The following is a 25,339-nucleotide window of genomic DNA, read 5'->3' as shown; positions in this document are numbered from 1 at the left end:
CTGTAATACATAGAGGGACAGCCTAGCTGAGAGAGGAATGATTGCAACTGAAAATCTTAAGTGGCTTCCATAATAAAATGATAATACATGGTTGTATTATTATATATACACAGATATTATAGATACTATAATACACAGAGTTGGTAAATTTACTGCTCCTTTTTAAGCTGTTTAACTCTGGACTGGTGGAGGATGTTTACAGCCTGTGCATAGTTTTGCAATGATGTAAATGTGTCAGTTTTGTTGTTTAGAGATTTTGGAAGGGTTTTGCATAGTTGTTTTTCAAAAAGGTGTTTGTGGGGAGGTGTTATTTGTTTGTTTTCCAGTTCAAAATTGTTTTCTCTGTGAGTTGTTGAGCATTTTTAAGAATATTTTTCAAGGAACAGGCTGCAAAACTTTCATAAACTGGCTCCTTGGCAAATGACAACTGCACCTTTTTCACCTAGTGGAAAAGTAATAGTAATTAAAAGCAAGGTATGAAAAAGTTCACTGAACACAGTATACAGCTTCTCCTTGACTTAGTGGGGGAAAATGGCAACAACTCATAGCTCAGCTACCGTCACTGTGATTCAGCAGCAGCTGTCTCCCAGGCAGGTCCAACTGCTGACTTCTCAGGGTGTGTCTTTGACCAAGGAGCATTTGCGTTTTAGAAGTACATGATACACCATGATAACCTCTTTCTATGGTCAGAACACTTGTATTTATGTTTATTAATTAGTACCATCTTACCATTATGAATGATGTTCACCAGTCAATAAGAAATAGATAAGTGTGCTAGAAGATATTTTCAGTATAACTTTGTGGAAAGATGTTAATCTTGGATCTTAATTGTGGTAGTTATTCCTCAGTATGCTAGTGCTTTGTAGCACTGTAGTATTTTGAGAGAGAATAGTTTATAATAAGATTTTTACATAGTCAGCATTTTCCATAAAATTCATATAGAATCATAGAATCAGCCAGGTTGGAAGAGACCTCCAAGATCATCCAGTCCAACCTAGCACCCAGCCCTGCCCAATCAACCAGACCATGGCACTAACGGCCCCATTCAATTTTTTTTTTAACACCTCCAGAGATGGCAACTCCAACACCTCCCTGGGCAGCCCATTCCAACACCAATCACTCTGGGAAGAACTTCCTCCGAACATCCAGCCTAGACCTCCTCCTAGCACAACTTGAGACTGTGTCCCTTTGTTCTCTTGCTGGTTGCCTGGGAGAAGAGATCAACCCCCACCTAGCTACAGCTTCCCTTCAGGTAGTTGTAGACAGCAATGAGGTCACCCCTGAGCCTCCTCTTTTCCAGGCTAAACAACTCCAGCTCCTTCAGCCTCTCCTCACAGGGCTGTGTTCCAGGCAGAATCTTGTGGAAAATATAGGACAATGTTGAATACATTTTTGCTTCATATTTCTGACAGCTTAACATCAACTTGACTATCAAAAAATGCAACGATTGCTTTGAAAGACACAGAGAGATTGAACAGTTTTGAATCATGCTACACAGACAAGTTTGCACGCAAACACCTGTGATCTAACACTGCTGGAGTATGGTAGAAAAGGCTTAGGAAAACAGCAGCTGTAACACCCAGTCCGTGGAATGTCTGCTTTCCCACTTCTACAGCAGCAGTGCCTAGAGCTCATTTCGCATGACTGTACTTGTTTTTGCTCTTGGAAAAATGTGGCACCAACATCAACTTTGTGAGGGGTGACACAGCGAGTCATACTAAAAAGAGGTTTTAATTTTAATGTTGCAGTAGTAATAGTCTTATTTTTTAGCAAATATATAACTGAAACAAAGAACCTTTTAATGATAAACAACTCATTTGAAGTAAAGAGATTTAAGATGGATCTCTTTCACCAAACTGTATGAAAAATACAAGGATTTTCTTAGCTAGTGAGACAAAGGTTTCTTACTGTTGTTACACAGATTGAGTTCTAGTTCTTCTGCACCAGTTTGTGCTTTAGAGTAGTAGGAGCCTGTTCTTAGTACTACCTCTGGAGATGCTCCTGATTTACATAATGTTGCAGAATGCATTTTTTCCTCAAAATTTAAACTCTCAGCACCAGAGGATGCCAAAGTGTGACACAATGTTAACGAATCCTAGTAAAATAGCATTATATACATAATAATACATAATACATCTTTTCTAAATGCTGCTGTTTTGATCTCTCTCATTTTTCTCATGATCACATGTCACCACTGTGATACTGTAATACCAGAAAGCCTCAGGTTCTAGGTTTTCTTACAAAGACAGCAACACATTCCACTTGCCAGTGGCTGGCACACTCAAAGAAAAATTTTCAAGTATGTAGATAAACTTTACTTATGTCACACCCTTGTCTTAGTTCTCCTAGCTTTGGTTCGGAGGCTGTGGTTTCTATTTCTGTGTGCCATGCTCTCAGCAAAGGAAGAATGATAGAATCAAGCAGGTTGGAAGAGACCTCCAAGATCATCCAGTCCAAACTATCACCCAGCCCTGTCCAATCAACTAGACCATGGCACTAAGTGCCTCAGCCAGGCTTTTCTTGAACACCTCCAGGGACAGCGACTCCACCACCTCCCTGGGCAGCCCATTCCAATGCCAATCACTCTGGCAAGAACTTCCTCCTAACAGCCAGCCTAGACCTCCCCTGGCACAACTTGAGACTGTGTCCTCTTTGTTCTCTTGCTGGTTGCCTGGGTGAAGAGCCCAACCCCACCTGGCTACAGCCTCCCTTCAGGTAGTTGTAGACAGCAATGAGGTCTCCCCCTGAGCATCCTCTTCTCCAGGCGAAACACCCCCAGCTCCTTCAGCCTTTCCTCTCAGGGCTGTGTTCCAGGCCCCTCACCAGCTTTGTTCCAGTATCTCAACATCTCTCTTGAATTGAGGAGCCCAGAACTGGACACAGCACTCAAGGTGTGGCCTGACCAGTGCTGAGTACATGGGGAGAGTAACCTTGCTTGTCCTATTGGCCACACTATTCCTGATACAGGCTTAGTAAGAACTTAGAAATGCATTTTTCGTTCTTAGGCAAGACCTCATGGTGCAATTAATTTTACATCTTCCTTATACATTGTTTTTTCTCTGGGCTGAAATCTGTAGGATCCACCTGTGTTCCTCTCCAGGTTCATTTCCTCAGTCTTGCAGCTAGCATGCAACCATAATCCAAGTGCAGTTGAGGCACCTGCATTTTATTTGCCTAGAAATTTGACAGCAAATAATTAGATGTTGTGATCTCAATCTTTGGGTAGCAAAAATTATAATTTACTCTGATGCATATGTTAAAGTTGTTTTTACTTCCAAATATAAAGAATACCATACTTAATAGCCCCTGCTGCTGAAGAACTGCAGTATATTCCTAAAGCTGGTTTTAGTTCATTAGCCAACTAGGAGAAGACACATATCTCTGGCTAAAAAATACTGTCACCCAGTTTGTGTCAGACTTGAGTCAAGGAAAAATCATTCAGTAATTTACAATCTTTTTAATGATGGACCAGATCAGAGAATTTCCTCTGTGTGCATAAGCATTTGATCAAGTTAAGCAAATGCTTCTTTGTGTCTTCTTTTTGGGACACACTCAGTAATAAACTGAGTTCAAATAATGAACTGCTAAATCTAAAACTGTTGGAAGCAACTATTAATTTCAGGCTCTTGTTCTTTTTTTTTTCATGTTTATGTTCTGCCCTCACTAATTTGCTGGTTGCAATCACCAGTGCCAATGTTTAGGCAGTTACCTGATTTGTTGCACTGAAGATAGATATCTAAGTGCATTATTGGTTCCTGCAGTAAAAAAAGCTGAGGAGGGACTTCTTAGGCTATAAGAGAGGGACAGGACATGGAGGAATGGAGCAAAGCTGGAGATGGATAGGTTCAGACTGGAAGTGAGGAGGAAGTTTTTCAGCATGAGAGTGGTGAGAGCCTGGACTGGGTTGCCCAGGGTTGAGGCCAGGCTGGATGAGGCTGTGGCCAGCCTGATCTAAGGTAGGGTGTCCCTGCCCATGGCAGGGGGGTTGGCACTAGATGATCCTTGTAGTCCCTTCCAGCCCTTACCGATTCTATGGTTCTATACACCTTCAAATTGTGCAAGAATTGCAAAATCCTTTGCAGTGGATTATATCATTGGAATTATAATTAGATGCCAGGCTAAGAATTCTTTTTGTCATATAAAAGGGCTTCTGAAAGGAAGGAAAATAACCTAGTCACTGTTGGAGTCTTTTTGTATATCTTTAATAAAAGGCCTGTCAGTTTACTTGTTGGAGTAATGTCATCAGATTAGTGCTGCTTTCTTAACTGTGTCTAATCTCATTTGGTTCAAATATCATGGAATAAAAAAAAATCAATGTAGCGTAGGTTTGATTTGAAATAAAGGGAGGGTTAGCAAATCAGTAAACATCAGTTCATCATGTTTAATTAGCTAGCAGGGATTTTCTGAAGCTTACTAAGCAGGATCTGAACTAGCAGATTGGACATAGGTTTGCTAATTTATAGGGAGGTTTGGGTGTGGAAACTGGAAAATTATAAATCTATTCCCATTCTACAGACACTTTTTGTCTAAGTTTAATAGAAATTAGGGAAAAAAAGCCTAGTGAAGCATTTTATTTAGTCATCTTCTACCAAGCTGTGAAAGAAAAAAGATTAATAGCTACCTCTAACTTTAGATCATTTTCAGGAAATAAAGGATCACAAACAACTCAAATTCCTTTACATATCAATATATCAAATGCAAATCAAGTGAACCTTGCAGTCTTAGAGCAGTGACCTCTGAGTCAAGAATTTCTGTTTCCAAGGCTTCTCATTCTTGCTGACTGCTTTTCTGGCATAATGTATGGATTTTTTTGTGGTGTGCTACTTGCTGGAGGATGAATGAAGGCCTCCTGGCTCGTTTATCCTACTGTCTCACTTGGGATTTGAACTGTGTTGCTCCAAAGGAAAGTGCAGTGCTCTCACTTTCAGTTTTAATCCCTTTACCATTAGGCTTGCTATTTTTGTTCCCTGCTGCATATATTTTTTTTCTACAGCTATAGAACATAGTGATGGTTTTGGAAAGTCAGTAAGAGTGGTTTTGAACAATAGCTAACACTTGAACAGTTGTGCTTTTGAAGGTCTCCCTTGTTATAAACATTTTGTGTCTTAGAATGAGAAAGAAGATTGATATTCATCATAATTTAATTTCACTTTCTCCGTGCACTGTCTTGCTTTTCAATTTGATTGCTGCCTTTTTCTATTGTCTTTGTCTCAGACAAAATATCATTTGATATAATACCAGTTTGCTCTGTTTTACTAGGAAGAAATATTTTCTCTCCAAGTGCAAAGTTACAAAGCAAGTCATCTATGTTAAATGAAAACACCATGGCTTAGCAGAAATGTATTTGTCCTGTTCTCTTAGATCTTAGGAAGTATATATTGTCACTAGGATTCTGCTGGTTTTGTGAGATTCAATACATAACAGTTACAATCAAAGTAATTAATATGAAATGTTTTGTCTGGTGTGTTTCCCTCTAATTGAATAGTAGTAGTTTACATTAGAGGTTATGCTTGGAATTGTAAAATAAGCCAACATAAATGAGTGCAGAGATGTCTAGAGAAATGTACTGGCCATGGCTTTGCATGGTATTGTATTAACAGGAAGGAGTAAGGAGGCAGAGAGAAGTAAACAAGAAATAGACAATTCCTGTTCCTCTTAACTACCTGATTCCAAAGTTTAGAGCAGCCAAGCAGTAAGAATACACATGCATGAGTGCAAAAGCAGACTGCAGTGTAGAGAGTTCCAAGGCTACTGAGCTGTTCCAGAAAAGGAGGAATGATGCTCAGATAAACTGAGACTTTTTGTTCTAATTCATTTCAATGCCAAACCAGCTGGGTTCACTCAAGCCACCTTTATCAGTGTCTTAAGCTAAAACGATTGCTGTAGCACTGGTGTGTCTGAGGGCTGCCACCACAGTCTCTTCTCTTGTTATACTGCAGTCAGCTGCAATATGGGGGCATAAAACGAAGCCCTGCTTGAGAAGAGAGCATGTGTTTGTCCATTGGTCATAATTATCAGTGTCTTAAGCTAAAATGATTGCTGTAGTGCTGGTGTGTCTGAGGGCTGCCACCACAGTCTCTTCTCTTGTTATACTGCAGTCAGCTGCAATATAGGGGCATAAAATGAAGCCCAGCTTGAAAAAAGAGAATGTGTTTGTCCATTGGCCATAATTTAGCACACACCTGTGCTGTGTTTGTGTTATTACTGCTGCTAGATTGATTCTTATCACGAGTCTGATTTTATAGATGGCACTCAGTTCCTAGAGTCGATTGGTCATGTTAATATTTCAACCTTAAAAAAGGTAAAAAGTTTCATATTTGTAGAAAAACTTGGGAAAAAAGAAACTTACCATAAGACTTCAAGCACCAGAAGGCAAATAAAAAGCATACTGCTGTTAAAACAATTGTGGGGACTGATTCAGGACTTCTATATGGGCAGCCTTATGAAAAAGAATACAGCAGTCCTACTATTTCCTTTTCATTTTGAGGGGCAGAAGAGATGAAGATGAATCTATTCTATCATAAAACATTTCAGAAGCCTATTGTGGCACTAAGTAGTAGTTCAAGAACTTGAGACAGGCTTGTTGAGTGGTCCTGGATCTGCATATTTTAAAATACATGTGCTTCACAGGGGAGCAGTTTTATTTTGTTCTGATTTGTAAAAGAGAGTGGTTTTGCATGACCCACAAACAGTAGAGTTGGTGCAATGGAGGTAACATCTGGGATGATACATCTGTGAAATTGAAAGGAGCAAGACTAGAAATTTTTTAATTGGATTAGTCTGCAGTGAAATTTTAGCTTGGGATCACAGCTGCAATTTCATTTTCTCTTGATCCCCTCTCCCCAACAGAGAACTTAAGATGCTAGCTTTAACCAGATTTCTGATTACATGGCATATGCATTTACAGTCCATTACTGCTGAGTGCTTTATAGGCTCTGGCTTTTCAAGCTGAGAAGCAAGCTGTGGAGCCTTTTCAGTGGTGCATACTAGCTCAAATTCAGCACTGCTGAGTTTATGCTGCTTGTGACTGGTTTCAGGGGCAGGTAGAATGAATTCCCACCCAGATACAACAGAACATATAGATATACAGAAAGAAGAAATACTTACTGGACTGTAAGGATGAACATTTTCTGTTGAAGTGCTTGATGACTTAGTTCTATTTATTTATTGAACTAGAGTCTCCATCAGAAATGCTGTTATAGTTAGCCCAAGTCTTCCAAGTATTAGCTAAGTTGCATGTATTCAGTGATCTGCAGATTTGTACTACATGTTTCTGGTGAGAAGCTAGGTTCATTAATATTTAATCACTCAATTGCCATCAGTTCATACAATCATAGAATCAACCAGGTTGGAAGAAACCTCCAAGATCACTCAGTCCAAGCTATCACCCAGCCCTATCCAGTCAACTAGACCATGGCACTAAGTGCCTCATCCAGTCTTTGCTTGAATACCTCCAGTGACGGTAACTCCACCACCTCCCTGGGCAGCCCATTCCAATGGCAAATCACTCTCTCTGTTCTGCATCAAGCAAAAGCATTTAGCATTTCTGTGGACTGGTAATAGACAGTAAAGTCTTTGTGTTAACTTTAGGCCAGTTTTGAGAGAGAGGATGGACAGTAACTAGTCTGGGCATAGTTAGGGATTTGCTGGTATGCCAGATCAAGCATAGTTCAATTCTGCAAGAGCAAAGTGGCACCTACAGGTTTTTAACTGATTTGTCCTGACAGAGCATGTTTGTACCAGATCAGCGCTCCAAGTGAAATGGAAGAACATGTGCATGGAATCAGACTAAAAATATGCCATTCTCTTCATAAAGTTGTAAGAACACAAGTATACAGGGATACTTATTAACCCAAGATATCACCATATTGGTTAATAGTTTATGTAAGGATTTCCTGAGCTTTTTGTTGTCTCTCTCTGCTTTAAATAGTTTTGTATTTGTGCTAGTTTGAAGCTAGCTGGGATTTTTTAGTGAGACGAATTAGATTATAGGCTGTGAAAAGGAAACAATGGGGATGTCTACTGCACTCATAGGCTTGCTGAGATGTATAAAACCAGGAACACAAACATAGATAACAGAGTTGCTCACTGGCTCTGGCTGCCTGCCTTCTCTCTGTAACCTGCTGTCTAACTAATCCTTCTGCTTCCTAACCCCCCATGCCGATTCTCCAAACTCACCTTGAATGTAAAACAAAGTCATATAAGGTAGAGGGGTGGGAAGGAGATGGAAGGGTGGTTGGAAGCCCCTCCCGGGGACTCTGGTTTCTGCGAGGGCTGTTGTGTTTCTGTATTGCTATTTAACTTGTCTATTTCTGTCTATAGCTGTATAGATTGTAAATACCTGCTTGTGTATTGTGCTGAGCTGTAAATATAAAGCTTCATTCAATTTCCAACTCAGCTGAGTCTAGTCTGGGTGATTTTCACAAGTGTGGGAGAAGCAGGTAACACCCAAACCACCACAGTATTTTGTTGCTTTGTTTTCTTTGCACATAGTCTTTTCAGCTCATTTATTAATTTACTACCCAGCACATCTGGGACAGTGTTTTCTCCACTGAATAATATTATGTGAAAAACTGTTTCTTCTCGTTTAGAATTTTTCCTTAATAATTAAATCTGTTGACTGCTTACTAACAAAATCTGTCCATGTTATGGAGAAAGTTACACTTCTGTTTTCTAAGTGAGGTTAATGAAGGGTGGTTAATCTTTGCCTTCCATAAGCAGTACATAAAGAATGATGAACCACTGTCTCAGCTGGGGTTTTTTTGTAAACTGTTGATGATGTTGGCTACCTACCAACTGAAAATGGCTAGTTTGAAGTTTGACATGCTGATAAAGTAACTCAGTGGTATTACTTGTGAAATGTCTGGATAACAGAACTGTATCAAAGGAGAAAACCAAATAGATATGTCCCATTTAACTGAATTATTCTGCCACAGTAGCCTGAAGAGATGTTAAGGTACAACTTTAGCTGTGAATTATAATGTGTAGTGTGGTTGCTGAGGCAGTGTGTCTTTAAGTCTTGATTGGTATTTTGTAGGCACTTTATCTTTACATAAACATTGGCCAGAAGAGCATATACAAGTTGAGTAATGTTTTGTGTTTATTTCTCTGTAGTCTGTAGGAGATTTTTGAAACACTGGGCTGACCTCAAAATCTAAGAAGTGTCACTTCAATGCCTGGCCTGGCAACAATATTGATGCTAATTTTCTTTGCAAAAAAATCTATATCCTTAAGTCCGTCACAAAAATATTGTCAAAGTTTTACCCAAAATGTTTTACTTAGGATGCTGTAAACCAGTGATTTCAAAAAGGAAGCATGAAGGAAATCAGGGATTTAAATAACTCAGTGAGAGTGTTGATAGTCTGCTCAGTACATTGCGTAATACTACGTACTCCTACTGGCTCTGTCTGTGCTGAGCTGTTACTGTGAAAAACCTTTCTCCAGGTTCAGGCTGAACAGCATGTGCAGTGTCTGTGACAGTTTGAGTCCTTGGAGATGGAATTGGTTGAACAAAGTAGTCTATTGAGATAAATGTAGGGGATTCATTCACATGGAAATCACTCTTGGCACAGCTGATGCAAAGTATGAGTGAGAAACAAAAAGGAGCCACAGAGGTCTGCACTCTCAACACCAATAAATATCAAAGCTTCATTTTTCCGTAACATATGTAAGATACTTCACATCAATCTCACTCTAAGTTTTAAGAAGTGGTGAGACTTACTCCTACAGTGAAAGATTACTTTAATTTGAAACCTGGCTCTTATTTGTGTGTATAAATAAACCATTTTGTACTATTATAGCCCTAAACTTTCAAGTGAAGCAATTTTCATCTTCCTTAAAAGCCCACAGATATTGTTCTGCAGTACTGAAAGGCTGGATGAGTCTAGCTCATATCAGTAAAGAGGGTATGCAGAGCTAGCCAGTACCATCAAAAGCCTGGTATTATACCTAGGAAATCTTTGTTTTTCTGAATTTTGTTGTGTCAGATTTGTGCTTTAATTATTGAACTCATTTGATGGAAAGTGCTTATAAAATGAAGTATCTATAAAGTTTATCTATATCTGACTGGCTTGCTGTACTTACTACTAATTGGTATTAATATAGCAATATTTATAATTGTAGCTTGTGGTATCTTGCAACCAAACTTGTTATTACTTAGTGCCATAATGCAGCACCTGAGCTGTACAGAGTGTTATATGGATAGGTCAGCTTCTTGAGGCTGCAATTTAGACAGTTTCTTAGAATTTAATAGAATCAGTCAGGGTGGGAAGGGACCACAAGGATTGTCTAGTTCCAACCTCCCTGCCATGGGCAGAGACATCCTACCCTACATCAGGCTGCCCACAGCCTCATCCAGCCTGGCCTTAAACACCTCCAGCCATGGGGCCCAAACCATCTCTCTGGGCAACCCATTCCAGGTTCTCACCACTCTCATGCTCAGCAACTTCCTTCTCACGTCCACTCTGACTCTCCCCACCTCCAGGTTTGCTCCATTCCCCCTAGTCTTGTCACTCCCTGATAGTGTAAAAAGTCCCTCCCCAGCTTTGTTTAGGCCCCCTTCAGATCCTGGAAGGCCACAAGAAGGTCACCCCTGGGAGCCTCCTCTTCTCCAGCCTGCACAGCCCCAACTCTTTCAGTCTGTCCTCACAGCAGAGCTGCTGCAGCCCTTTGAGCATCCTTGTGGCCCTTCTCTGGACATGCTCCAGCTTGTCCAAGTTGATTTCACTGATGCCAGAGGAAAATAAAGGTGTATCTGAAAATGAAAATACACCTGGAAACGAAACTGATGGGCTCTGAATTCAAGAGAGCTAGTTAGAAAGGCATGCCAAATTCAAGTGATTCAAATCTTTAAGAAAATTCTTACACAGGTGTCCAATAAATGAGTTTTTCTTAATAAATGATTGTGTCGCAGCAAGAGGCTAAGCTTACTTTAGAAGTAAAATTTTGCTGAAGTAAAAAAGGCACAATGGAAGGAATTACTTTCCAGATGAGATGAAACTGCTGGCTGTGATGGCTCACCTAAGTAACTTGGCTGGTGACAGGATTACACCATGTTCTGCTTCTTGGCATATTACAGCCTGAATCTCTAAGGGAGATTGAAAAAAGGAGCATGAATTGATGTCTCTGGAATACTTAATATATCCACACAGTGATCTGGAGTTACTCAGCCTTAGCATAGTCATAATGCTCACATACCCACTTCACAAAAATTACAGTGAAGCTAAATTGAGGCAACTCTAGCTGGGTTAAAAATCTGATAGTACATATCACTTAGCTTGTGTCTGGAGTTGAACAGGCTAACAGCAGCAACAACATTTGATACTTCTGGGATATTGTGATAGGGAAAAGAAAAAAAATGAATGAATTGTTAGTAAAGGACTGCAATATCAACAGCTGGATTTAAAAGCTAAATATAAACCACCTTTTTTTCTGTGCCTTTGCTTCAAATATGCCCTGGTGTCTAACATCATGGAATAATTTTGTATTAAATGGAAATCTTTGAACTATTAGGAAAGCTTACATGTCCCTGATGAGTTGATGCAGTCAGAAGGCTACAGTCTGCATCTGCCATTGGAATGGGCTGCCCAGGGAGGTGGTGGAGTTGCTGTCCCTGGAGGTGTTGAAGAAAAGACTGGATGAGGCACTTAGTGCCATGGTCTAGTTGACTGGATAGGGCTGGGTGTTAGGTTGGACTGGATGACCTTGGAAGTCTCTTCCAACCTGCTTGATTCTATGACCGCAGCAGGGAGCATGTTTTTTGTGTCGTACAGAAAAGCACTCAGAAAGCAAAAGCAAAGTTCAGCTCAGAGGGTCTTAGGAACCTTCCACTTGATACCTTTTTGCCAGTGGCTTCATTTCATAGAAATTTCTGTATGGCTGGTGTTCATAAAAAGAACTCTACAAACCTAGCTTGTATTTGAGTTATTTTGATGTGAAAACTCCTGAAATGGTAAAAATTATGTGGGTATTGCTGCAAGAACCTCCACACAAGGATTTCAGAGTACTATCACTTCCCTGTTAAGCTCATTCAATTATAACATAACAAAAAGTCTCACTGAATATATAGAAGCAACTCATGGAGCAACCAGGGCTTTTTAACTTAATCTGGTGACCTGACCAAACCTGTGATGAGCTCTCTATTGCCGGAAACATGACAAGTACAGGAAGTGACAATGTTTAGAATGAGCAAACAGAAGATAGACCTTGTATTGCCCTCCAGTATGTGCTGGCACCCTTCATGTTTTTTCCTTTCTTCCTCTGGAAAGGAAGGATACTAATTTCTCAGTTGGGGAGCACACATATGCCCAACATCTGCCACAGACTGCGATGATGTGTTAATATTTGTAGTTTGGATGTCAGAAATTGTTTGCATTACCTGCCTTAAGCAAGAGTTAGCCCTATAAAATACTAAGCATGAAAGCAGAAGAGTAATAGGAAACTTCCTCTGCATTAAATCAGTTTTCATAATGATGTATTTAGAGTCTTTTGCATTTTTTTGTTGTCATTTCCTTTTACTCTTAGCCTTGTTCAGGCTCTGAATTATCTCAGCTCCCGACCACTAGGCTGTACCCTGCATTCAGTTCATGTAATATTGGTGAAATGAGACATTTGAGTTAATGTTTCTGTTTCCTTTCTTCACTGAAAATACCATTAGCAGAAGGATCATAAAGGCCATTAGTTAGTGGCTTATGTGAGAAAGGGGGGGGGGTGGGGGGTGTTTGGGGATTTTTGTTTGTTTTTTTTGGGGAGGTTTGTTTGGTTTTCAGTTTTTGTTGTTGTTTTGTTTTTTCCCCCCTTCAGCTGTAGGAAAAGAAATTCATGAAAACGTTAAGGAAAAATCCTACACAGGAGTTGACAAAGATTTAATAGCAGATAAATATGCCATAAAATAGTCACATTCAAAGGCATAAGGGCAATACAGCTGAAGAAAATGAATGTTGTATTTCTTAATTATCTTGTCATGTAAAGTTAATTTTCTGCTTGCACTTCAGTTTCTTTTGGTTTAGGAGTTTGGAGGTAAAGTCCTTATTGGTGGGCTTGGTTTTTTGCTGGTTTTGTGGTTTTTTTTGGGTTTTTTTTTGTTTGTTTGTTTGTTTGTTTTTTGTTTCTTTTGTTTGTTTGCTTTAGTTTAGTATAAATTAATACCAGAGCAAATGCAGCTGGCCAAATAAGATTAGATAGATGTTGTTTATCACAATATTGTTCAAAGAGAATGTTGCTCTGTGAAAATTCTGGGATTCCTTTCGTGCTTAGGGCAGAATTTATCTTTGCACTGGAATGATAAGTGTGGCAACTCTCCCCTGATTCTTGTACATATATCTGAATTGCCATGCACTAGCATGGAAACTAAATATTAAAAATAAAATGTAGAATTTGTAGTCTTAACATCTATGCATTCCTAATGAAGTTGTCAAAGAGTTTTGAAAGCAACTTCCTTCAGGTAACTGATTTAGAAGTGTATGAATCAGAAAAACACTGTGTTTTCACTGATGCTCTAACCAGCTAGCTGTTTCCCTTTTATCTCTCTGAAAATCATGTGTCTTTCATGATGACCATCTTGCAATCTGAAAGTACCTATTTAAAACAAGCCAGTAAAGGAAAGACATCAGTGGTAATGCTTGTCCTCGCCTCCCATGAGAATGTTCTTTGTGGCTGAAACATTCCTCAAAGAAATTCTTCTGTGATATGTCCATTAACTGCTGAGAGTTTCTGATCAACATTAATCCACAAAATGTTCTTAGTTTCTGTAATATCATAATTCTTTAGGGGTATATTTGTCACCCCTAACCTGCAATACTCTCCCAACAGTAAAAAAATCTGTTACAAAGCAAGTAATATATAGTGGAATATTCCACTGGAGAACAGAGAGATTTTGCAACATGATTTGTGAGTTAGCAGGTTTGTTCTTCAGTAGATCATGAAGTGGAAAATTTCCAGGGTTGCAACTTGTGTAATGGTGCATGTGTCCCTGAATTTTAAGCCTTTTGACTTGTTTTCAAGGTTGAACATTGAGGCAAAATTCATCGTGGCTTCCAAAACAATGTCTAGTCCAAAATATTGTGTCCTACTAATGTTACTTGTTGTAATTGAAATGCTTTAGAACTATTTCTAGGAGTGTAGTGTACTTTTATACAGGTAATACTGTGGCCTAGCTTTCTGCAGGATGCTATTTTTAGTTTGCAGTTTGTATTAACAAACAAACAAAACCAACCCCAAATCAAACTAACAAAACCACACAAAACCTCAAACCCAAACAAAACAAACTTCAACACTTTTCTGGTGTTCCAGGAATTACAAAAATGCTAACCAACTTTCTCTATCTGACAGAACACAACACTGGCTCTTTGCTGACCATAATGTTGGCCTTTGGACAAGAGTTCAGAGTAGACAGATCTGTTGGAACAAGTGGTTTGTGGCTGGAAAGTTGTATTTCCAGTTTGTTTCTACAGAGCTTATGAGCAAATACTTCTCCTGAAGTATAGATGAGAGGAAAATCTTCAATGTATCAGAAAGATATGATTAAAGATACTACCTGTCTGAACATGAGCTTTCTTGCTTCTGATATCAGTCCCTCCTTGAATATATTTAGGATATGCTCAGACTTGCAAGTAGAAATATCTTCACAAACTCAGCAATTCTTTGGAAGCTTAAGTATTTGTTTCTGTAGATCTTGAACATGAGCCCACGATATCTGCTTGCAGGCCAGGCAGCAACATCCTGGGCTGCATCCAAAAAAGTGTTGTCAGTAGGTTGAGGGAGATGATTCTGCTGCTCAATTCTGTTGTTGTGAGACTTCACCTGGGGTGCTGTGTCCATCTCTGCAGCCCTCAACACAAACCAGAGATGAACCTGTCAGAGTGGGTCTGCAGAAGGAGAGCCTGGAGAAGAGGAGGCTCAAGGGTGACCTCATTGCTGTCTACAACTACCTGAAGGGAGGCTGTAGCCAGGTGGGAGTTGGTCTCTTCTCCCAGGCAACCAGCAACAGAATAAGGGGACTCAGTCTCAAGTTGTGCCAGGGGAGGTATAGGCTTGATATTAGGAGGAAGTTCTTGCCAGAGAGAGTGACTGGCATTGGAATGGGCTGCCCAGGGAGGTGGTGGAGTCACTGTCCCTCGAGGTGTGCCTGGCTGAGGCATTTAGCCACTTAGTGCCACGGTCTGGTTGACTGGGTGCTAGGTTGGACTGGCTGATCTTGGAGTTCTCTCCCAACCTGGTTGATCCTATGAATTCTTGGTGTCATGGAAATCTCATAATCCAAGAGAAACAAAACTAACCCCCAAAAAAACCCAAACCCACCCCCCCTAAATTGAGTTTGTTGCAACTAGGGAAAGGAGAGTATTTTCTACTTTCCCAAATGGACTCAGTCAGTGTCTCAGTTCTAGTTTAAATTTCCCAGACTTAAATATAGTTAAAAGAAACAATAACAATTTATAGGATGCTTTTCCCTCTTCCCCTTTTTTTTTTCAAAGAAAAGGAATTAGATGCACAGAGGAAAAGGTAGAACACACCCAAATAAATAATCTCACTTCGATTTGGAAGTTAAAAGAGAAAACTTTAACAGTAAATAAAAGGTATTTGAGGTAAGGGAGTAACAAAAAGGTATAGAGAAGGGAAAACAAGATATAAAATATCTAAATGCAACCAGATTGATGGCAATGGGTTTGTCCACCTTGTGAACTGGTGGCCACATGGTCAAAGAGCAGCAGGAAACAGGAAGATGATGCTGTCAGGCAGGGAAGCAGGGTGAGAGAGCGAAGCAGGCAGTTCCTCTGTTTTTATAGGGGGCTGACTGGAAGTGGGAATGGACTAACCACTACACCTGGAGTGAGGATCGGAACCTCCTCTGGGGAGGACAGGCAGACCTGGGGCTAGGATCAACACCACTTCCCCAGGAGGGTTAACCCTTTACAGTCATGGTAAGAAATGTAATGTGATTCTCTCTAGCATTTTAACTGAAAAGACAGTAATGGTGGGACAGCTGTTTTGACATGCAATGAACAACAACAAAAGAGATCCTGCAGCAAAAATAGTTTACAGATTACCAAGCTTGAAAGCTGCCTGTAAAAACTTTTTGCTGAGCTGAAAAACTTAGAAATAGGCTTAGTGCATCATTCTGGATAAAGTGAGCTTTTTTGTAAGCTCAAGACCATGAGTCATAATTGCAGTTCTGCAATTTCTGTAGGTTTCATTTGTTATACCACTTCATAGTTCCTTGGCCAGAGAGAACCTTTTCTTGAAACAAAACTTTAATTTGAGTAAATGTTTGACTTACCTTGACTCCACACACTTAATTACCTGCCTAATACTGGGCATATGCTTGAAGAACCATGTTGAACCATGCTTCTAAGTTCTTGAAAGTCTAAGTAATTGCTTTGATGTCTTCTGCTTTTAAAGATAATTACTAATAACTATTTATACTTGGGGGTTTGTCTCTGCAGTACAAGGTATGGTTATATGCATTTTGCTGAGTAAGACAATGCACAGTTTTTTGTACTAAGTTGTTCTTAGGTTAGTAGTAAATTCATGGTAGTAGAAGATAAGAGTTCTTGAGTTTCAGTCAGTGCATTAGCTGGTTCTTGAACCAGACTAAAAAGTGCTGATGAACTTGAATGACGATAGGAAGTTTCAAGGGAGGAGACTGTTCTGCTTGATGAAATTTCCATGTGTTAGTGTCTTCTACTACAAAATGCAGCAAGTTCTTTAAAGCTATATGCCAGAACTGTGTCCAGTTCTGGGCTCCTCAATTCAAAAGAGATGTTGAGATACTGTAACGTGTCCAGAGAAGGGCAACAGAGAGGCCTGGAACACAGCCCTGTGAGGAGAGGCTGAGGGAGCTGGGGGTGCCCAGCCTGGAGAAGAGGAGGCTATGGGGGACCTCATTGCTGCCTACAAGTACCTGAAGGGAGGTTGTAGCCAGGTGGGGATTGGTCTCTTCTGCCAGGCAACTAGCAACAGAAGAAGGAGACACAGCCTCAAGTTGTGCTGGGGGAGGTACAAGCTGGATGTTAGGAGGAAGTTCTTCCCAGACAGAGTGATTTGCCATTGGAATGGGCTGCCCAGGGAGGCGGTAGAGTTGCTATCCCTGGAGGTGTTCAAGAAAAGCCTGGCTGAGGCACTTAGTGCCATGGTCTAGTTGTTTGGACAGGGCTGGGTGATAGTTTGGACTGGCTGATCTTGGAGGTCTCTTCCAACCTGGTTGATTCTATGATTCTATAGAATCTCCTGCTCTTGCTGTGTTTGAGCATATGTTACTCGCTTTATGTTACTCTTTACAAGCTTTTTTGCTAAAGTTCGAAGACCAAGCACATTGTGTCTGTACTAATCTCCATGTGTTTTCTCTTGGAGGATGATTTTAGGGTTTGAGGTGGGGGGGTTAGGTTTTTTGAGACAAGCAGGGGGAGCTTGGCAATGCTGGAAAATTCATTTTACTACAACAAGAATTTATCATTTGCACCAATTTTTGCATTTGGGTAAACCTAGAAAGGGATAAGGTAGGAGTTAAAGCTTCCTTCTCTGATGTCATATTGATACATATAAGGTATCATTTGAGAAACAATATGACATTTTCAGGCATACTTAAATGTCCCTGACAGCCTTTAAAACAGTTACTTGGGTATCTTGACCAAATTTCATTTGAGAAAGAAATTAGAGAAAAAGAACTGATGTTTTAGAAGAACAATTCTTCATTCTTTCAATGACATGGCTTATCATGACAAAGGATCTTTATGTAACATAATTATACTTAACATTTATTATTATTTCTAGTGACTTACAATATCAGAAACAGCAAAGCTGTCCAAAAGAAATTTGGATTTTCCTGGACTAACAGGCATAGTATGTTCTTTACTTTGGCATTTGCTACAGGACTTACTCCGTCTTACAGAAGCTGATATTAGAAAAATGAGATTTAAAGATCCAGTCCACACTTATTATCCAGTGTCCTGCTATGTCAGAAGGTAGAAAAAATATAGATAAAATTTTCATGTTGTCCTGCTGAAGACAACAGAGAATGAGTTAAGGCAACCTAAGCTTTACTGTCATATACAGACAATAAACCAATACTGATTCACCTTAGGATACTGCTCTCAATATAGATCACTGGGGTACTTTACCTAGACAATAAGAAGAATGACTAAATACCTATCTTTTGGCAAGGTTAACAAAATAAAAAAAAAACAAACCCCAACAACAGTGTGACCTCTTAATTTTTTTAGAAGTTGTAATTTAGAAAATGCTCTTTCACTTTCTATTCCTCTCAGTCTTCAGCTTAACAAGATACAGTAATGAGTAATGTAATTGATGGAAGACTATCACAAATGCCTTCCCTACTTGTAAAGATCTTACCCAAAGGTCTAATCCACGCTGTATTGTGTACATACCACTTCAGCTCTGCTGAAGAGAGAGAATGAGTGCTTGCACAGGCAGCCCTGACCTTTCTTTTCCATTTGGGACTTCGCTATGAATTAAGCCTTGATCACTACGTATTTTGTTGCTTTTATGATGCTTTTATCAGTCCAGTATCAAAATTCTACTCAGATTCATGAGAGTTGGAACACGCCCTATAAGATATTCTAGTTTGAGTGGAAGGATGTAGTGAAATGTTATTCAGGTGTGACTTACTGTACAGGGTATTTGGATAATTAACAAGATAAGAGAGCTATGCATTCTGCCCAGTAGTTTTAAAGATGATGTACTTGGCCAATATATCTGCTATTACTCTCTCTTGGTCAAGATAAAAAAAGACTTTTGAAGCATTTGTAGCATTTGGAGCATTGTATGAATTGAATATTCATAAAATCTAGTTAGCTATTTAACTTTTCAAAACAAAATAGAAGTGATGGTATACAGGTAGATCAGTGTGTTTTCTCCATGTTTTCTGAGGAATTACTGGTTTAACAATTGCATCATTTCTACAACTCATTGGCTTAACTTTCTTAAAGTATGGAAATAAATATGACATCTTTGTAGCTGCTAATAGGAACAGATTAGGAAATCATTCAGGCTGATTACTACAGATGTATATCAGTTAGAATTTTGTGTAGCTTTGGGACTGTGTTTTGTAACCTTTTCAGGTACTGGAGTGAGGAATACATGACAGTTTTCAATGCAATTTTGTCAGAGGAAAGGACTGCTCAAATGGTCATTCACATGGAGAATTGTTTTATAGGTAGTTATTTCACATTTCAATCTGATAAACTGAACCAAATCTCATCTTGTCATACTGCTATGGATTTCAGTGAGGCAAGCATTTGCTCTCCAAACTGGAGTGTATATATTTTCTGATCGTCAGATGTACACTTTGCAAAGTCACAGCACAATGCTATTTTGTTTCTCCTGTTTTTTTTTGGCAGTGAAGTGCTAAGTTCTAGTGAAAGCAGTGGTCATTCATATTTTTATGGGTATTTACCTTGGTGAGCAATGGTTTCGTTCACTGTCTGACTTTGGCTAATAAAATTAACTAAGTTTATAACCAAATTATGAGCTTGAAAAAAACAGAGCCAGGATTATCCCTGAGTTTGTTCTGTTTATGCCTGGGCATTTATATCCTAGATAGTTTTGCCTAGTATATTAAATAATTCTCCAAAGGCTGCAAACCAGATCTGTTCAGTCAGTCATACATGAGTGCAGACAGTTTTGTTTTCACAGCAGGGACTAATGGTTATCTGGTCTCCAGCCTATTAGGACATGTTTTTGTTTTGTGTCTTGGACAGTGCTGTGTCTGGAAGGAAAGTGCCTAATCAGTAACACCCAAGTACTTGTTTTCCAGCGCTGAAGTCAGACACTAGAAAAAAATATTGTTAAAAAATCTTCCATTCTATTAAAGAAATACAAATGTATTTATTTATACTCAGTATAAATGTGTTTATATGTGTTAAATGTGTTGATACATGTGTAAAATGTGTTAAATACACATGTATTTATTTACAATGCAGTGCAAAGGCTATACTATTCGATTTGCTGTTCTTTTTAACTTCCAGCAACAGCACTGAATTTGTTATTAGTTCAACAGTTTCCATACAGTGCTTGGTGTGATGAGTCATTTCAATGGGTAAGCATCTTTGCTGAATCAGGAGAAGTGTGACCAGTGGGTTGAGGGAGGTGATTCTCCCCCTCTACTGCACTCTGCTGAGACCCTGCCTGGAGTACTGCATCCAGTTCTAGAGCCCCTATGCCAAGAGGGGTGTGGACATGCTGGAGGGTGTCCAGAGAAGGGCCACAAGGATGCTCAGAGGGATGGAGCAGCTCTGCTATGAGGACAGGCTGGAAGAGTTGGGGCTGTTCAGTCTGGAGAAGAGGAGGCTCTGAGGTGACCTTCATGTGGCCTTCCAGGATCTGAAGGGGGCCTACAAAAAAGCTGGGGAGGGACTTTTTAGGAGATCAGGTAGTGACAGAACTAGGGTGAGTAGAGCAAAGCTGGAGGTGGGGAGATTCAGACTGGAGTGAGGAGGAAGTTGTTGAGCATGAGAGTGGTGAGAGCCTGGAATGGGTTGCCCAGGGAGGTGGTTGAGGCCCCATTCCTGGAGGTGTTTGAGGCCAGGCTGGATGAGGCTGTGGCCAGCCTGACGTAGGGTAGAGTGTCCCTGGCAGGGGGTTGGAACTAGATGATCCTTGTGGTCTCTTCCAACCCTGACTGATTCTATGATTCTACCATTAATTTCATAAGACTAAGCGTTTCTTTGTACATGGAGGTTAAGTTTTGGAAAGTTTTGTCAAAATATTTTCTTTTCTAAAACATTAGCTGATTCTAAAACTACTGTGTTAAGATTTGGATTCATCCCATGCAACTGCAGCTCCTCAGGTTGTGTTTCCACAGTAATTAATACCAAGGTCTGTGCATTGACATAATGCCCAGCAACACACTTGACCCGGATCAAATATGTGCACATGATCACATATCTATTGAATTAGGCAAGGTACACAATACGAAGTTCACTACCTTTATGCTTTTGCACTATCTTTATGCCAGCCAACAGCAGAGAAGTGAATAGAACAACTGGTTTGATGTGACCAGCATTAGCTAATCAGCAGGAAAATAACCATTTAAAACTGTTAAACTACTTCAGTCCAGAAGAACTAATTTTGTAGCAAACCAGTGCTTTAAATAATGAGGTTCTGATATTTTTGATCAGTACTAGAAAAGTGGAAGGTTGCTGTGCCATTGACTCTTGGGCTTTAATTGAAGCTGGGGTTCTAAAATGCCATCCTAACCAGACTATGCCCTCTTTCCTTTAGCTGTTTTCCCTTCTCTGTGACATTCCTTATGTTGTCAGTAAAACCATCTTGCAGCTGCACAGTTGAACCATTGGGAAATTTATCTAGCTGACAACCAACATTTTTTCCCCTCATGTTCATCCAGATTGGGTCCCCATATTAATTTACTGTTCAGCTGCACAAATACTTGCACAAATATGAATGGCCAAAGAAGAGAGAGAACAGAGATGAGCCCTGGTGGCTGAAACAGCCCCACTGCCTAAACTTGAAACCACAATTGAAGGCATTCTATGAGGAGCAACACTCTGTGCTCCTTCAAAGTATTTGTTAGTGATAGATGAATGCAGCAGATATTTCAGTCCACCTTCAATTTGCATAACCTCATGTAGGTATTTATAATTCTTGTTCATTGTAGCGAGTTCCTGACAAATCATTCAACAAGTGCTGACAGCTCATGGAATGAATTTAGGACTAGATGCTTGAACTAAAATTGACCTGGGACATTGAATTTCTTCTTCTGAATGCAGCCTTCCAAATTTCAAGAAAGCATTTTGTTTCCTTTTCTCTAAATCCTGATGATGTCAAACATTTTCTTAGGGCTTATTCCTGTAGTTAATTGACTGGCAAATTAAAGTGCACAAGTGGAGAAATGTTTTCAGTTTCTGTCTGCTTTCTTCCCAAGTGCCACATTATTACTAGTTCTGAATATATTTCTTACCACTATTCATGGGAAGACAACCATATGGCTGTCACATCAGGCTGACAGTTGCTGAAGCTGAGTATCTTTTATCAGGTAGTGGTGAAGTAGATGTGAAGTGAAACATCTTAGGGCACACCAACCCACAATGATGCTTTCCCAGAATACTTCCTCAGCCTCTAAGCATTTAATCTAACAGAAATGACATTTCAAAAATATATGGGTGGGAAGAGTCATAAATGCTCTTTCCACAGCCCTACCTTTTAATGTGCACAGCAGCACATTCTGGAGCTTGTTGTCCTGCCATCTCAGGTCTGTATTAGTTCATGTATTCATAGTATGTTGTGACTCCTTTGAGATGTACCTTTTGGTTTCTGTTCCAGAGAAATAGTAGAGTCAGGGGATGGGGCCTGCATCTTGCATAGGCTTCTTCCAATATGGAATCAAGATGCATCCAAAATTTGGGTATTAAGCCATTCCTAAGTAATATGAATTGTGCTTCTGTCTGTACTTATAGGAGTGTTCTCAGCAGCTATCTGACATCTTTTTGTAGCCTTAGAAATGTTTGCTTGGCATTGCAAAATACCGGGAAATAACATGCTCTTCTAGAAGCAGCTTCTTCTGGTATCTGAGAAACTGATGACAAATTAGGTGTAATCTGACTCCTATGTTCCAGATAAAGATCTCCCTTCCCAGAGCATGAAGGACTCTGTCCTGTAACAATGAGCAGTCCAAGACAGCTATCCTGAAAGCCCTAACCCAGTACTTAGGTGTAGTGCTGCAGAAAGGAACTGTGATTTTCTCAGTATCTTATAATACAACTACAGCAGGGTTTGATGCTATGTGGGATTGGGACAGAATAATATTTATCCATGCTACCATATTGTGCTACAGTCTTCAGGAGTGTGAGTTTGTTATGTCCTACAGTAAAAGAATAAATGAAACAATCCCACCACGATGTGTTTTTATTAGATGGTCATAACAATTATCATAAAACCATGACTGGTTTTGCCTTGTTAAGTCACATGCCTTTGTCTCTCTCAGATAAATCCCTTTTACTCATTCTGAATTTTTTGCTTCTCTTTGAAATGTAACAACTAGAGTGCTTTTGAGCAGTGGTATGTAGTGTCAGCCTGGCAGATTCCAGACTAGTGCTGAAGTATTCTGGTAGCGTTGTCAGTAGCTGGAGAGGGCTGCTTTGAATGTTTTCATCTGCATGACAGAAGCAGTACTGGTACCCGTGTGGTGTATTTTGCTTTCACCAAGAGCCAGGATTTGAAGGCTTTTGCCATTTCTGGAGCATTTTTTACTTCATACTGTCATTCTAATTTGGCCTAATATATCTTTGATTACTTTGCAAATTACCGGCAAATAAACTTGAGTTTCTAGCCAATAGTTAGGCTCATCATTAGTTTTCCTACGTGGCATCTGTGCAAGTTGAGGGAATGTTGCATTTTAGAGCTTGGGTTTTATCTCTGGTAAGTCTGCAGTAGACACTTGCTTTGACTTTTTGTCTATTAGTGAAGCTCCAAGAACTGCTGTGTGAGTAATCCATGCATGCCATGTCATCTTCTTGTGTATTTCTTTTCTATTTTACCACTGCAGCTGTCCACGACAGCTTTTACAGTAGATGTATTTTCTCCCAATTATTTTAGGGAGAGTAGAATTCTGATGTTTAAGGTCAAACTGAGAAATTGTGATGCATGTTCTTGTTTTGTCCTGTTGTCTCTTTTGTTACTGTAAGACAGGCACATTTTGAAAACAGTCTCTCAAGAACTGTCAAGTACAGAACTCTTGGCATAATAAAAGTACATAAGCTACATAATCACAGGTCTTTGGACCTAGGTCCCAATTATGTATGAGAACCACAAAAAAAAAAGCTACAAAGACCCTAATCTAGCATAATTTATTCTTACAGCATTCTTAATTCTTACAGCTTGCAGGCAAATTCTCTTTAATGGTTTTGCATCAAATATGTACCTGGGTGGGTTGAGTAAACTGTCATATGTGAAGACAAAGACCAGATTTTTTTTTTTTTAATCTGAAGACAAAACTGCTAGGAGAAGGATGTAATGACTCATGCAAGAGTAATCACAGTTTATGCGAGGCTGCCCGGCTACTAGCCCCATTCCTTAGCACACAGTCACGTTGCTAAGGAAATTACTACTCCTTTTTGGGTTCTTCATAAAATGTGACAATGAAGCATGACATTCCTTCCTAGGTGATTTCCCAAGTTTTTCAAATGAACCAATAGAGACCATATTGTGTGCCAACTAATCTGAGGGGAGCACCGGCAGAAATGCCACTATGAACTTCCTGTGCCTCAGTTGGAAGAATTTAAGTTTCTAATCTTCTGCCTCCTTTTCCTCCTCTATCAAATATTTTGAGTGCTCTATGCCTTTTTTTTCCTCCCTCGTTTTACATTAAACTTCATCTTACTTGAGCTTTTTTATGCAAAGATTCTACTCAAATCTATGAAAATTCCCAAACTTTCCCAAGAACCTTCCTCTCCCAATACCTACTTCTGCAACATACATGATAGCTAAGGAACTTTGTTTTGATGAGCTAAATGTTTCTTAAGCCTTAGCTACACTTAAAGAGATGGTCCAGTGCTCTCTCTTGAATTGCTTGAAAGAAACAAACAGACAAATCAGTTTTGCTATAAGATAGTTCTAGGCAATGCATCAATGCCCAAACTGCAGAGGTAGATGTCTTAGTTCTACACAGTATTTAGAGGTGTCACTATGGTAGTCACCACGTGAAAATTTTCATCCTGCTGTTATACCCTGGGTATAGCTTAATTTACCATAGTTTCATTTATTTTGATGATTGGTTTGGTAATACATAGAGGTACTGGAAGATGAATAATTTGTCATTTAGCTATTTTAAGACCACAACTTCAGAAGTATCTTGTAGTCAGGCTCTGAAGTAAGTACATCAGAAAAATCTTATTAAAGCTAATCCTGGTAAAAACAGAGAAAGAGATTAAAAGCATTACACAGAGTGAAATGAAAATTGTGCATGGAGAGGATCTCCTAACATAGCAGATCCATGCAACTAGCAGGGAACAAATATTTAATGTCAAAATGAATTAAATGTTTGGTTAGAGGAATATTTGCCTCTACAAAGCTAATGCTAATAAGATAGCTGTGAAAAGGTTTGCAGAATGTTGGCTTATGAATTCTGGTATGAGGGAAAGAACAGTGTTATCAAAATGTTTTGGGCAATTGGAGTAACTGTGACAAAAGCAAAGAAATGTCGGTCTGGCAGTCTGAAAAGCTGAACCAACAGGAAAGAGACAGACACAATGGTAGAGAAAAAATTTGTTCTAGACAGTGCTTTGAAAGTCAACTGAGTGTGCCTTGATTTCTGCTGAAGCAAAAGCCCTTTGGCCAAGTCGGTGGTACAGCTGAACGTGCCTGAGATAGT

At 39.6% G+C, this 25,339-nt stretch overlaps 1 protein-coding gene across 1 annotated transcript in view; it reads left to right on the top strand.

Annotated features, from left to right (window-relative positions):
- BCAR3 (BCAR3 adaptor protein, NSP family member) overlaps positions 1-25,339 on the top strand; it is a 98,067-nt gene that overhangs the window by 13,220 nt on the left and 59,508 nt on the right. The gene's annotated exons all lie outside the window — the stretch shown is intronic.

Source organism: Pogoniulus pusillus, chromosome 8 (genome assembly GCF_015220805.1).
Source record: "Pogoniulus pusillus isolate bPogPus1 chromosome 8, bPogPus1.pri, whole genome shotgun sequence".
Taxonomy (NCBI): Eukaryota; Metazoa; Chordata; class Aves; order Piciformes; family Lybiidae; genus Pogoniulus; species Pogoniulus pusillus.
This window is presented reverse-complemented; position numbering and strand designations above follow the sequence as displayed.